The 11,037-nt window shown below is 40.2% G+C and overlaps 1 long non-coding RNA gene across 1 annotated transcript; it reads left to right on the plus strand.

Moving 5' to 3' along the window:
• The first annotated feature begins 8,031 nt into the window (after nucleotides 1-8,031).
• Nucleotides 8,032-9,400, plus strand: LOC120747145. The gene is made up of 3 exons (XR_005699057.1): nucleotides 8,032-8,095; nucleotides 8,522-8,579; nucleotides 9,122-9,400. It is a non-coding gene; the product is annotated as an uncharacterized LOC120747145 (long non-coding RNA).
• Nucleotides 9,401-11,037: the final 1,637 nt, after the last annotated feature.

The raw sequence follows: 11,037 nt of genomic DNA on the forward strand, positions 1-11,037 counted from the left end.
CTACTTGTCTCTTGACTTTCTTAAGGCATTGTATTTGTGTTGGTACTGCTCATACATTTCTCCATGTGCCCATGTCTCCAAGGTCACCTTGGATTTTGAAGCTAGAATAATATTGATGTGTGATAATTCATTTATAAACTAATTACTGTCTACTTTAAAATGGCTTACACCTAAATTATCTGAGACCATAATCCAGGAAAAAGGAAGAAAGCTATTTGCTGAGTGCTCCATGAGCCCCTGCTGTAGTAAGGGTTTGCCTCACCATCCATCTCCAATGATGTGTTTGGAACTGAGCTTCTTAAAATGTCCTTCCCAAAGAGTTGTTGCCTGACTCCCCTAGCCAACAGACAAAACAGAATAATTATGTGATTTGAACTATGTGTGCACTCATCTTTCATATCTATCAATCTAAAAACCCAACATTATGTTGAATAAAACATTTTAAAATACTTGTGACTTGTGATTATTATGCTATTCCAAAGTTTTTAAAAGCTATATAAGAGGCAAAAGTTTAGCCTTTCGTTTAATAAAAAATTGACTTCAGTTACCTTCAGGTCTCATCAGCTTTTGAGTTTCTGTCATGCCATCAACATCAACATTGGCTTTCTGCATCAACAACTGCGGTTGTGAAAAGTTTTTCTAATCTCACCATACATGGACTCCCAAAACAACTGCCGCACTTTGCACCATGTCAGTGAGTTCTTTTAATGGAAGTTGCAGTAGTGAAGACTCCAAAAGTGTGCACTTGCAAGATGGTAGTTCTTTGGTGCACTGCAGTTAAAGAACAAAATTGTCTTTAAGTGTTTCCAAAACACTAGTAACATGTTTTCCCAAATTGAAAATGAATGCCATGTCACATGTCACATAAAAAACCAAACAAGTGAATACCATATTAAAAGGACTACACTTACTACTTTTTACGATCTCCTTGGCATTCTTTCATAACATGACTAAGGGTCATCGTGAAGAATTGGACCTCCGAAGTCTTCCTTGTTTTCCTTTTCCCCGAAGCGATTTTTCTACTAATGATTCTTGTGTCAGAGAGTTTTTTTTGCAAAACGCTACAAACAGATAGCTTGCATTAGGACCATAGATCCATCACACATAAGCATTAAAGGTGAACGCATGGCTTTGCGCCCAAAGGCCCTTGCAACATCAGTCAGAAATGCTTCCAAAAAATATGTAACTGAGGCAGTGGTATGGTCACATGTTAAATATGTAGCCACTGGTAGGGGAGAGGATGTTTTCCGTGGATTTCTTACTACAAGTTCGTAAACATAGAAAGGAGGCGAACCCTTTCTTTTTTTCATGATACTTCCTGTAGCATCCAAATAAAGTATGTCCTCCCGACAGCGGCTCTGGAAAATCTCAATGCTCCTGGAAGACCATAAAAAAACACCTTTTGGATGTAACATCACTTTCTGCAATACATCCTCTGGGTTGTTCTTCTTGTTTGCCACCATTAACTGGAGACTCATAATCTCATATGATGAAGACGCCTTTTCTTTCGGATTTCCAGGCTATGTTTCTCAACACTTGAGGAGTTGGAACTTCATCTCTACACCCCGATTGCACAACTCATCATCCATTTTGCTCATTGTTTCCAGATACATGGCTCTAGGTAATTGCTTTTCCAATTCATGGCCAATTTTATCTCTCTTATGAGCTCTTACAGGTCTTCTTCTTAGTTCATAGTGGTTGTGCACACACTCGAGACCTTGAAAATTGACTTTTGCCCTTTAGATCGTCTTCATTATCTACAGTGACAGTGACAGTGACTGGACAATCCTCAAAACTGCAGTAACCCAGACACCAGAAGAAAGGGCCCTTTCTTACTGAGTCCAAAGCCTTGACTCTGTGCCTTTTGAAGGCAAAGGAACAATATGGAAACACTGTCCGTATTCCGTCTGAAATCAGATTTGTCCACTGTAGTCCTTGTATCCTCTTTGGGATCTCTTATTTTTTATATTAGTCCATTCTTTCCTTTTCAGGAAAAAAAAATTTGTTGCAAGTGGGACCCTGATTCTTATGAATCCATCATCAGATGAGTTGCTGTTAGGCTAAAAAAGAGGAAAAATTTATTTTGTGAGAAAACATTTTGTCCATGTTACATAACTGCCGTAATATCAGTAAATATACCTGAAATACTTGTGTATTTTAAGTATATTAACAACCAGTGTTTCTAATGTCAGAATATATAGCAAAAATTCATGTTGAGAAGTGTCATGAAATATAAATTTCATTCTATGTTACAACATTTGATAAAATTCTTTATTTAATTGTATATTGTGTTTTTAAAAATATTTTTTATGTAATATAAAGTGGTCATTTAAACAATGATCCTAGCGCCAATCATAACTTATGTGAAAGCATTTTTAATGACTGACCTGCTCAGGAGACAGCTGTCCATCCTCCTCCGAGGAGATGTCCGGTGACAGAGAAGCGGCAGCTGATAGTTCTTCTGGTTGCTATTACATGAGTTGAGAGGTGTAACTTTAGTGTAATTACATGGAAGTGTTAAGAAGACATTATGATAGTACAGACAGACTGACCTGCGCAGGAGACAGCTGTCCATCCTCCTGTGAGGAGATGTCCGGTGACAGAGAAGCGGCAGCTGATAGTTCTTCCTGTTGAAAATGACATTACCCGTAACAATATTAATTTTAGGGATAATTTCAACAGTAACACATTGACTAAAATTTGGTATACCAACATATTTGATGTCAAACACATAGAATTTTATTTATGGAACCTGCTCTGGTGGCTTTTGTCCATTATCTGAATCCCCTTTGACTGGTATAGACAAGTTCTGTAGAGAACAGGCATACATTTTTAATAAATTTGATTTTAACTAAATAATTTATCATAACATTTTATAAAGAATATGTATAATATTCTCAATGAATTGAGAACAATTTTAAATCGGTGCCACTAATTACAAAACTATCAACTTTGTTTCTATTCAAGTACTATTTGAACATGTTTTTGTGAAATGCAATGCCCCTGAAGAAAATGTGCAGCACTTGATGTTAAAAAGCCATTGCCTGTTAGCAACAGATGTGCCTGTTATAGAACACGTGTTAATTAATTTCTGCCTATGCTACAACTTTGCCTGAGTCCTGTGCGCAAATCTTTTTTGTTTTTGCTCATAGCGAAGCCTGTTATCGAAAAAAACCCCAGTAATAATATGGTGAAATAAATGTAATTTTAAGTGTTACACATAAAAAAAGACATTTTTACAATCAGAAATAAACTAGCTAATATCTTAGGCTAGGCTACAAGTAGGGATGGGTATCGTTTAGGTTTTATCCGATACCGGTGCCAAATCGGTACTTTTGAAACGGTGCCGGTGCTCAAACGGTGCTCAAACCGGTGCTTAAAGAATGGAGAACACAAAATTGGTCCAAAAACCTCTCATGTTCAGCTGGTTTTTTGTAAAAGATAACAATGTTAGCCTTTTCTGCAGCTATAGGGCATATATGGATCACTCTTGGCTGGAGAAGTGCTTAAACAATGGATAAAAACACAAACTTTGTCCAAAACCTCTCATGTTTAGCTGTTTTCCACTTTTTCTTTGGTCAGTTTAGCCTTTTTGGCCAGGGTGAAGGGAGTATCTGCCATCAAACAAGAAGACAGCCTGCATGTAGCTATGATGATGTTTGCTAGTTCACCTTACATGCATTAATGTAATAACGTGGTTAGCCTACTCAACGTAAATTACACACGAACAACATTAAGCTACTCACGCAGAGAAGAACGGCTGCTGCTGCATCATCATCCTCATCATTTCTGCTACACTGGCAGGGCTAGGGGCCAGGACTCTATTCTTCGGGTTTTTGGGGATGTTGCTAAATCCGGGTCCGATAACAGGCACCACACCCGCAGTAGATGTGCTCGGTGTGAGGTCTCGCAGCAAGCTATCAAATACGGCGCATTTCTCGGCTTTAAAAAAAAACGCTATGCGTCACCAGGTGTTTCATCAGATTCGAGGTGTTACCTCCTTTGACAGCATCACAGTATCACCTTAAAGCACTTGTTGCAGGCTGCTGAGTTTGCATATTTTGCTGCGAAGTACAGCCAGACTTTTGACCGCTTCACCTTGGGCATTTTTAATCTGTAGCTCTGCTCTAACTGAACGTACGTACCTGGCCCCGCCTACTATCCTTGGAAACATAAAATGATTGGCTAGAAGTGTATCACAGCTCAGGAAAAAAAAGCACCGAAATAAAGCACCGAAATGTGCGCTGCTTTTCGGTCTGGTTACTACCGTTTATGGCACCGGACACCGGTACCCATCCCTAGCTACAAGACTTGATTACTCAATTACATGTAATTGGAGATGAACTACTTTGTTAGCAAATTTTAAAAGTTAATATTTAAAGTTTATACTTAAAAAACGAACTCACCCCTTCTCCTTCTTCGGCATTTTTTCTGCACAAGACTTTTATGTTTAAAATGACATGTTTTCACCTCTAGTTTTTGGAATGTCGACAGAGTCAGACACTCAAAGCTCGCATGTCCAGTAGTGGGCGGTATAGGCTCTCCAACAGATTTAGTTTTTTTCAAGTGGACCATTATGGCTTTGCAATATTGCTCCACTTGATTAAAATTTTAAATATCTCTATTTATTCAATCATTTTATTGTAAAATTTAAATTTGCAGTTATTATCAAAGGAATACACATAAGTGGTTGATAGGAAATATTAAGACTTAGACAAGAGACGTTCAAAAGATGGGGAAAAACAGAGGGGATGTGGGACGGTGACACAAGACAGTAAATTCCATTGGATTACCTACTGGAAGAAAAAACAGAAAAGAAAACAAGCAAAAATATAACACAATACACAACAGCAAGTATCACATCCACAACCTAGATAAGTATAAGTAACAGTAGATAATAAATATTGGTGTCAGCACGGCCCCTGCCAAGAAACATTACCATCTACATGTATTTAAAATTGAGACGTGGGCACCGGCAACTTAGGAGAGGTTGAATACACAGACCATCCCTTGGACGCCATTCAGCATGCCCAGCACAAGTGATGTTGATGTATAGATTGTGGAATAAAATTGAGGTACAGGTGGTCGGAAGGGGACACAGCAGGAATGTCTCACACCCAACCTCAGTGAAACAACTGTACGCCAAAGCCCTGCATGTGTGGCGGTGTGATGGAGTAGGGATGAGGAGGGGAGGGAAGTGAAGGCAAAGTACTCTCTCGTGGGGCCAGGTCCCCCGCTGACCCAAGTAGGCACCCCTGGAGCCACAAAGGCCCATCCGGACGGGGGCCTACATTAGCACCACCACCAAGCCCCACGGAGCCTTGGGTGGTGGGCGCACATCGTAACCCACCACAGAGGAAAATACATCCACCCAAACATTCAATAATCTCTCTGACTGCATAAGACGAAAGACACCACAGCTGAGTTTATTGTCCACCTCTGTACTAATTTAAAGTTAACTATTGTCTTTTTTTTGTGGGTTTTAAATGTGGTGAATACTTGACAAACAAAGTAAAAAGAAAAAACCAAAAAGACAATTATAAATTAAAGGGCCTTGGAGATCATCAAAACATAAATGTGAGTAACAGAAAGAATAAAAAAACATTTCAGAATAATTCTAAGGTGGAATTACCCTGTGGAAACAGGAACTTTCCATTTTAGAGCATTTTGAAATCACTGAAAGTTAGGTCAATTATGGACAATTTGAAAGGGCTTTTATTTTTGAAAGCAAAATCAGAATTACTTGATATTGATATGGCATCACTGTGGGGTTGTATGCTGTTGATCTAAAGTGGAATTACCCTGTGGAAACAAGAATTTTTCATTTTAGAGCATTTTGAATCGTTAGAAGATTAAGTCAAATATCGGCAATTTCAAAGGGCCATTACTATGAAAAGCAAAATCAGACTGACTTGATATTGATATCGGTATCACTGTGAAAAAGACTGCGGTTGGAAAGTGTTGATACAAAGTTCAAATAGTATTTGGAAATATGACTTTTGCTTTTCAGAGCATTATGAAGTCATTGAAAGAGTAGTTCAAAAATGAAGATTCACAGGGCTTTTACTTTGAAATCCAAACTAAGATGACCTTGATAGTGACAGGGCACAATTAGGGTACAAGGCTGTGTCATATAGATCGTTCATTAGAGTTTGTAAAATAAAAAAAAAAAGGCTAAATTATATGTTATTATGTTCTTAACATATCTGTTAATTGTTAATTAGATGCATTTTTTTTCTTTTTCTGCCCGTTCTGTTGGTTTTTGTTTTTTTGCCCTTCTCCCCCGTCCCTCTTCTCAGCTGTTTCTCTTTCCCTCTTTCTTTCTCCCCTTCTTTCCCCCAGTCAAGTCTATCCCGTATTCAGCAAGTGAAAATAAAATAAACAATAAAAGGTGAATCAAATGGACCATTACGGCAAGGCTGGGATGGTCAGTTTGGTAAAGTAAATCCGTTGGGCATCTTTCTTTCGCCTTTAGACAATAATTCTGATGGCAAAAGAGCCAAACGGGACAGGCAAAAAAAAAAAAAAAAAAAAAAAGTCCAGTCACACCTCCAACACTTAACACCCACAACTACTACTTGGCTCTATATTAGGAGCCACTGACTCACCTGCCAAACACCACCTTTTACAGCACCTACTGTTTATAATGCTGCTCCTCTCTGTCCTTTCCACAACACCTACCTTCATGGTTTTGCTGAGAATACCAAGCCACAAGGTGACATTCACATGATTTAATTAGGAAAGAAACTAGCATACATTCAAGCGGATCCCAAGAGTGAGTTACTTAAAAGACAGTAAATGCACAACTTCCTCAAAGCACTTCAAATATGTGTGAAATTGAAGCCAAAAAATTCCCAGCTAACTTTCCAGGAAGTCCTCCATGCCCGTGCTTTGAATTGGTTTCTTTTTAGATAGACTGCAAACAGTTTGACATGTTGACGTATGTAAAGTGCAGTAAAAATAGAAAGAAAAGAAAGTAGAAAAGAGAAAAAAAACAAAAAAAACCATATCTGTTAATTCACTCGAAGTTGGCTTTTATTTTGAAATCCGGTTTCCACATCCATTCCCGTAATACTTTGAATACACAAAGAACGTAAAACAAACTGGAGGCTGGCTTGACTGCAAGTCTCGAATTGGAGGCTGGCTTGACACCAGTGCTGCACTGACTGTGGGACTGTAATGTGTTAAAAGCAGGTTGAAGACGGCTCAGAAACATTTGAAGATTAAAATTTAGCATTATGGCTGCTGGTGGTTTGTAAAGCCTCTACTCAGCTGTATTTTTGTTACTAATTTATGTTTGTTGTTGTTTAACACAGATTTCAGAAGAGCAAATATGCTTAATAGTTTAACTAGATTTCATTTGTCAGTGTGGGACTGCTGAGTCACCTGAAGAACTCATTTCATTCATTCTCCACATGATGTTCATTTACAGAAATGTTTCACAGGAACTGATATCTCCCAAAGGTTGAACTAGTGTGTTTCCATAGATTACCTCTGTATGAATGTACTTCTTAAATGAAGGCAAGTGTTTGTCCTTTTTTGTTCCTCAGGTACAGTACGTGATATCAAGGGCAGGCGGTCAACACTGGGGGAAGACAAGAAGCAGACGTACTTCCAAGAAGGAGCTGCAGTGAGGTCAGAGGTCAGAATCTGAAACGGCTCAGGTTTATATTTTAGAGGTTATAAAAAATCAAAATGTATTTATAAAGAAACCTTTAAATAATAGTCATAATTCTGCTTATTATAAGAAATATCAAACATTTAAGTGGATTTTCTGTTACACATATCGTGTTAGCCCTGCAATAAACTGGCAGCCTGTCTTTGTCCTGTATCAGCTGGGATAGGCTTCATCCTCCCGCAACCCTGAATTGGATACATTGTATTCCAATTATGTAATCTGATCATTTACAAACTCAAGGTATCTAATCAAAATGTAAGTAATAATTATAAAATGGGAAAGCAGAAATAAGTGTGACATAAATGTAAATGTGTGAGCTGACATAGAGGACAGCTACATGCAGTCTGAAAAACCTCCTGTTAAAGGAGGAACCAGTTAGAAGCTGTTTTCAAAGTAGCTGAGCAGATTTCATCTCAAGTAAGCGATTAACTGTTTGTTCATCTGTTCTGCCACTTAAAGAGCATTTAAGGACGTCTTTTGAGTGTCCAGTTGAATTAATTCTACTGGCTCTCATGGTCATTTGTTATTATAGACATATTTTTCATGTTCATCCAGCTATTTAGTAAATTCTATCTATTTAGTAATATCCATCAGCTATAAAATGTAATATAAATATAAAAATATCTAAATATCTCCTGTCCTTTATGTTTTAATGATGTAAGTCTGTTATCGTGGTACATTAGCATTCCTCACATATCAATGAGATGCTGTACAGTACAATCCTACTGACACAGCAGAGGGATAACGACGGCTATTCAACATCGTTACACGACACATTCGAGCTGCATGATGCGGACAAAGTGACTAAATCATCTTTTTTGTGGTTTATTGTCTTCAAACCAGCAGACAAAGCTGATGGCAGAAGATGTCAGAGAAGAACTTCAGGCCGTGGACTGAAAAGGTATTTTTTTCTTGTTATCAAAAGACATTTGGAGTGGCAGCTTCTACAACTGGTTGTGCTGAAGTAAAGCTTACAGTCTAAGAAATCACAGTGTTGATATTCAGCACAAAGAGAAAAGAGCCACCAAAAAGCTGTCAGCCACAGATGTGCTATAAGTGTTAGAAACTCTGCTTATGGAGAAACTTTCTAAGTCTAACAGAGGACAGGAACTCCTGCCCAAATAACATGATATAACCCCACATACAGCCCAGCCATAAAGTGAACCAAGTCATTTAGTTAAAGACAGCATGGGACCAAATGCATGTAACCAGCCTGCACCAACCTGACATTTCTTCCTCCTGAATTAAATGAATGAATGGATGAAAGTTAAATGACTACAAACCTAAAGCCACTAGTTCCCACACTGGAGCTCCCTGACACTGTGTGTTAACCGTATTTAGCTTGTATCAACAGTTGTAACAGGCTAAGCCACCTGAGACACTGCATTGAATTTGTTCCTGTCTTAATGATTTCAGCTCAGATGTTCTGCTTTTTCCTTTCAGTAGATCAAAGCAGCTCGTGCTCCTTCTGCTTCCAATTTAGAAGAAGAAGAAGAAGAAGAAGGCGAAGGCTTCAGCGAAGTGGCGTTCATGGTCTCAGTGAACAGTCACGGTCACACACTGCATGTGGTTTTAAAAGCAACATGTCTGTTCACCACAACAATGGAGATGTGTAATATTAGTGCAGCTACGGTTTGTTCTTGAACATCAGTTCTGTTTTCTACTTTGATCACTTAGACCAAAAAAGTGTTGTTTTCAGATTCTTTCTTTTACATCTATAAACCACCTGTTCATTTTTTATTACAATTAGTTTCACATGTTTCACATGATCCAAGATGGCGCCGCGTATGGATGCCCTGGTGCTTCGGTGCGTTACTTCTGTTTTGTTTTTGTGCATTTCTTCTGTGTCTGGGCACTCCTCTGGATATTCTTACACCAGAGAAGAGCTTCTTAACTACAGGACTACAACACCTGTGGATCTATTTCCAATATTTGTCGCATCTGCGGCAGATTTACTGCAGACTCTGATCAGGAAAGTGAGACGCCGAAAGAGAGGGAAGCGAGCCGGCGCACTCGTGCGTCTGAGGAGACGCGGACTGCGAACTGCGAACTGCTCTTCCTGGGATCTTCCTTTCCAACGTACGCTCACTCGGGAATAAGATAGACGAACTGGCCCTGATGAGAAGCATGAACAGAGACTTTGCCTCCTCCTGTGTGTTATGTTTTACGGAGTCGTGGCTCAGTGAGGACATCCCGGACTGCGCGCTCAAGCTGGAGGGCTTTCATCTGCTGCGCGCAGGCCTCTCTCTCTGGTAAGACCAAAGGTGGAGGTGTCTGCTTCTACATTAATAGTGGCTGGTGCACAGATGTGACAGTGATTGCTCAGCACTGCTCTTCCTCTCTGGAATACCTTTTTATTCACCGCAAACCGTTTTATTCTCCGCGGGAGTTTGCTTCATTCATCCTGGCCGCTGTTTACATCCCGCCAGACGCGGATGCGCAGGCAGCTCAGTGCGCACTCGCGGAGCAGATACTGCACATGGAGCGGACATTCCCGGACTCTCTCATCATTGCTCTTGGGGACTTTAACAAAGCCAATCTGAGCCATGAGCTTCCGAAATATAAGCAGTATATTAAATGCCCGACCAGAGAAGAGAGGACATTAGACCGCTGTTACAGCACGATCAGCGGGGCCTATCGCGCGGTGCCCCGCGCTTCACTCGGACTTTCTGACCACGTCATGATCCACCTAATCCCCGCGTACAGACAGAGGCTGAAGCTCTCCAAACCTGTCGTGAGGACAAAAAAACTGTGGAGCAACGAGGCTGTGGAGGAGCTTCGCACGTGTTTGGAGTCTACAGACTGGGACACAATGAAGGCTGCTTCTAACAGCTTGGACGAGTTTACGGACACTGTCACCTCCTATATCCACTTCTGTGAGGACAGCATTGTGCCATCACGCACCAGGGTGAGTTATAACAATGACAAACCCTGGTTTACTCCTAAACTCAAAAAGCTGTGGCTGGAAAAGAGAAAGGCGTTCAGAAGCGGAGACAGGGACTGCTACAGAGAGGCCAAGTACAGGTTCACTAAAGAAGTGGACATTGCTAAACATCAGCACTCTGAGAAGATGCAGCAGCAGATCTCAGAGAATGACTCGGCCTCTGTGTGGAAAGGTTTTAGGAATATCACCAACTACAAGCCTAAAACCCCCCACTCCACTGACGACTTGCTCTTAGCCAACACCCTAAACGACTTCTACTGCCGTTTTGACGAGCCATCAGGCAGCCTTCACACCTCCAACGGCCCCAACAATAGAGGCACTTTAGACACTAATTCCCCCACCTCTCCCCCCTCCATAGAGCCATCACCACCTTCAAACTGTTCACCTACAACACCCCCCTCCTCACCCCACACAA

Source organism: Simochromis diagramma, unplaced genomic scaffold (assembly GCF_900408965.1).
Source record: "Simochromis diagramma unplaced genomic scaffold, fSimDia1.1 OVJJ01000419.1, whole genome shotgun sequence".
NCBI lineage: Eukaryota > Metazoa > Chordata > Actinopteri > Cichliformes > Cichlidae > Simochromis > Simochromis diagramma.